This window comes from Camellia sinensis, chromosome 6 (assembly GCF_055761805.1).
Source record: "Camellia sinensis isolate YWXY chromosome 6, ASM5576180v1, whole genome shotgun sequence".
In the NCBI taxonomy this organism is placed as follows: domain Eukaryota; kingdom Viridiplantae; phylum Streptophyta; class Magnoliopsida; order Ericales; family Theaceae; genus Camellia; species Camellia sinensis.
This window is the reverse complement of record NC_138966.1, coordinates 145,893,684-145,898,678: the sequence shown is the minus strand read 5'-3', so window position 1 is coordinate 145,898,678 and position 4,995 is coordinate 145,893,684.

The window sequence follows — 4,995 nt, the reverse complement described above, 5'->3', positions numbered from 1 at the left end:
AAAGAAACCAGATCAAAGCAGATACTACAACGAGGACGACCTCCAGGTATGGAAGGATAGAAGCCTACAGAGGGACGAAGAAGTAAAAGAGATGGCAAACAAATTGGCAGACCTACAATTGGTCGTCAATTTCATGATGCAAAATAATGTCATGCAGCCACCACTCCCGCTATAGGACACGCCGATTCCAGCGGCCAATGCCCAGAAAGGAGGACAGAAAACTATCTCTATAGCTCCCCAACACCCCAGAAGCAAAAGACATTCTTACCGGCCTTCAAGGGAGGTCGGGTGTGGAGAGCCAGGAAGGGAAGAGTCTCGGAAGACACATCACGCTAAAGAAATAGATCACAGAGAACATCGGCATGTTCACAAACAAGAGATGTGCTTCGACACAACTCATGAAGAAAGGTCAAAAAGGGCCCACAACGAAGCTGAGAGTAGTATGTCGAAAAGACTGAAGTCGGGAGATAGCCGAACTCCTGGGCGAAGCAAGGCAGACCTGGGAGATTACCTCAAGAGGAAATAACATAATGCCGATGCCGAAGTAACTTCACCTATTAAGCCGAGAACACCATTCTCGGTAGAATTAGACAAATTTGAGGCGCCGAAGAGATTCAATATGCCGAGGTTCCAAATATACGATGATAAGTCAGACCCCAACTTCCACGTTGGATTATACTTAAACTCAATGGCATTATATAGTGGGAACGAGTCGTTACTCTACAAAGTGTTCCCCTCATCATTCGGGGAGATTACATCAGATTGGTTTCACAAACTACCGAAGAGAAGTATGAAGACCTGGAAAGGTCTGGCCGAGATGTTTGTGGCCAGGTTCGTGACAAACAAGCTGCAACCATTGAGGGAGGACGCATTGATGGCTCTAAGAATCAGTAAGGATGAAGGCCTTAGGGCCTACGCAAAAAGGTACTACGAGGTGTTCAACCGAATACCCGAGTGCAACCAGGAGATAGCGGTCGTATCTTTCAAAAATGGCCTGAAAGACGACTGTCCACTACGAAAGTCTTTGGCAAAGACATTGCCAAAAAGTATGGAAGAGCTCATGGCCAAAATTGAGAAATATGCCAAAGCCGAGGAAGATACATTAGGAGCTAAAGAGACGAAGCAAGAAAAAGGAAACGGCTCGCCGAAGTGAGGCCGAGGTAGCAATGGATCCAGCAAACAAGAGACAGCACTGAGGGTTACACAGGCAGTTACAACTGTGTTCCGAATCCCGATTCACAAAGTCCTGGAAAAAATTTGGAGCCAACCTTATTTTAGAGCACTAGCGAGGGCACCAGGAGAGTTTATGGGGAAAAATCTTGGCAGACATTGTTCTTACCACAATGAAGATGGGCACATAACTCAGGGTTGTAGAGTCTTGAAAACACACTTAAAAGACCTGGTAAGGCAAGGCCATCTGAGAGACCTTGTCGATGAGGCCAAGACAAGGGAAGAACAGGCAAGATTGCCTCAGGCACCAGCAGCTCCGCTTCCCCCAGCACAGCAACCTCAAGAAGGAGGACCTCGGGTAATTAATGTAATTCACTCGAAGGTCAATGAAAATGAGATTCGAGGGGAGACCCAGAAGGTAAAACACTTACAGCATGTCTACCAAGTCGGGGAGAAGAGACATCGGGCAGATGAGTGCCAGGGACCAGTAGTGTCCTTTACAGAGGTCAACCTTGAGATGGTGCAGCATCCACATGACGATGTCTTGGTAGTATCCCTCCAGGTTGGGGAGTGCCAAGTGAAGCGCATCCTGATTGACCAAGGCAGCTCCTGTGACATCATGTATGTCAGGTGTTACAAGGAGCTAGGCCTTCACCCAGACTACATAGAGCAATCCAATGGCCCAATGGTCGGGTTCAATGGAACGCCGACGTGGCCACTGGGAACGACGAGCTTGGAGGTGCAGGCTGGCACCAAGAAGATAAAGACAGAGTTCACCGTAATTGACACACCCTCCCTTTACAATATCATCTTAGAAAGGTCGTGGTTGCATGCGATGGGGGCTGTTCCTTCAACATTGCATCAACTATTGCGGTTCTCAACAGAGCATGGGATAGAGGAGATCAGAGGAGATCAGCTGCAAGCAAAAAATTGCTCCATGGCAGTAATGAAATCCACCTGCAGCATACGAGAGCTAGAGAAGGCAGAGATCGAAGGCGAGGACGTGAAGGTCCTAGAGGATGTCGGCAAGGAGCCAGCCAAGAAGAGTGAAAAAGCACTGAAGAAAATCCTCGTCCAGGAGGAGGATGAAGAACACTTCTTTCTTCTCGGCTCAGGCTTAGTCGAAGAAGAGGAAAAAGAGTTGGAAGCCTTTTTGAGAGCAAATATTGAGGTGTTTGCTTGGACGCCTTACGAAATGCCTGGCATTGACCCCAAGGTCACTTGCCATAAATTGAACGTTGATAGATCGGCAAAACCCATAATAAAATGGGCAAGAAGACCGACGTTGATACACGTCGAAGCAGTGGAAGAAGAGGTAGACAGACTTCTGGAGACCAGGGCCATTCAAGAGGTAAATTACCCGACATGGCTATCAAATACAGTGGTGGTGAAGAAAAAGAATGGTAAATGGAGAGTCTGCGTGGACTTTACTAGCCTGAACAAGGCCTGTCCCAAAGACAGTTTTCCTCTACCCAAGATTGACCAATTGGTAGATGCCACTTCAGGACATGGAAGGATGAGTTTTCTGGATGCTTATAGGGGGTACCATCAGATAGCCATGTACCCTATAGATGAAGAGAAGACTGCGTTTATCACTCCCAAAGGGCTGTATTGCTACAGAGTGATACCTTTTGGGTTGAAAAATGCAGGAGCAACTTACCAAAGACTAGTAACCAAGATGTTCAAACACCTGATTGGCGGAACGGTGAAAGTTTACATCGATGACATGGTCATGAAGACCAAGGAACCGGAAAGCCATTTGGCCGACCTGAAAGCAGTCTTTGACATCCTTAAAACATATCGGCTCCGACTCAATGCATCGAAGTGTGTATTTAGAGTTGGATCTGGTAAGTTTTTGGGATACTTGGTGACCAGAAGGGGCATTGAGGCCAGCCCAGATCAGATTAAGGCCATCCTAGAATTAAAGAGCCCGACGTCGGCAAAACAGGTACAAATGTTAACTGAAAAGGCCGCAGCCCTGAATAGGTTCATAAGCAGAAGCTCAAACAAATGCAAATTTTTCTTTAACTTAGTGAAGAAAGCCACAGACTTCTTATGGACCGAGGAGTGCAAAGCCGCTTTAGCCGACTTAAAGAAGTATTTAACCACGGCTCCAGTTCTCTCAAATCCAGTACCTGGAGAGGAGTTGTTTTTATACTTAGCGGTTTCCGAACACGCAGTAAGCGCAGTGGTAATCCGAGAAGAAAAATGGGAGCAAAGGGTTGTTTACTATGTAAGCAAAACCCTAGCCAATGCAGAAACGAGGTATCTACCCTTAGAGAAATTGGCACTGGCTTTAGTAATGGCTTCACAGAAGCTGAACCATTACTTCCAGGCCCATAAAATTGTGGTACTAACTGAACACCCTTTGGAGTCCTTGCTGCAACAAGGAGACCTGACAGGAAGAATAGCCAGATGGGCAGTCGCCTTGGGCCAGTATAACCTGGAGTACAGACCCAGAACAGCAATCAAAGGCCAAGTTTTGGCCAACTTCATGGCGGAGTTCACGCCAGAATCCATCGAACATCGAGCTCCGTTAAGCCAAGGTGAACGATGTCCAAACAAACAAGGAGGAGCCCAACCAAAGGCAAAAGAACAAAGAAAAGAGAAAAAACTCAGACCCTGCAGTATTTACATCGGCGACTCCTTTTGACTGTTTGTTGATGGGAGTTCAAGTCGACAGGGAGCAGAGGCAGGAGTAGTACTGATATCCCCAGATAGGCAGGTACTAGAACAATCAATTCGTCTGGGGTTCAAGGCCTCTAACAATGAAGCAGAATATGAAGCACTCATTGCAGGACTGAAATTGGCAGCAGCAGTGCAAGCAGATGAGGTAATAGTCTTTTGTGACTCACAACTTATAATTAACCAGACAACGGGAGAGTTTGCAGCCTGAAATGAAATGATGTCTGCTTACGCAAAAGAGGTCATCAGATTGGCGGCCTTGTTTCAGAACTGCCGACTACTTCAGGTTAGCCGATAATAATAGTCACGCCGATGCATTGGCCAACCTAGCTAGTGCAATACAACCTGGAAAAGCAAGGACGATAGTGGTCGAATACCTGTCGGGCCTGAGCATTGAACCACCGATCCCAGAGCACGAAGCAATGTGTGTGGATATAGGACCAAGCTGAATGGATGCAATTGTAACATTCTTAAAGGAAGGGAAGCTGCCAGATGACCACAAAGAGGCACACAAGATCAGATTAAAGTCGGCAAGATTCAATCTGAGAGCGGAAGGACATCTCTACAAAAGATCCTTCATTGGACCCCTTTTGAGGTGTGTATATCATTCACAAGTTGAAGATTTTTTATATAAAATACATTAAGGAATTTGTGGAAGCCACGCTGGGGGCAGATCACTTGCCCATAGGGCTATTACGCAGGGGTATTGGTGGCCCTACATGCAAAAAGATGTAGAAACCTGTGTGAAAAAGTGTGAAAAGTGCCAAAGGTTTGCACCTCTGATACATCAACCAGCAACAGACCTGAACCCAGTATCTAGTCCTTGGCCGTTTGCCCAATGTGGCATGGATCTCGTTGGGCAACTGCCCTAAGCAACTAGACAAAGGAAGTACCTGCTGGTTGCAATAGATTACTTCACCAAATGGATAGAAGCTGAGGCCCTAGCCAAGATCTGAGATGTGGACGTGAAGAACTTCATATGTAGGAACATCATCACTAGATTTGAGATTCCAAGAGCAATAGTTGCTGATAATTGAACACAATTTGACAGTAAGCTAATCAAGAGCTTTTGTACAAAGTTCAAAATCAAGAATTACTTTTCCACCCCAAGTTTCCCTCAGAGCAATGGACAAGCAGAAG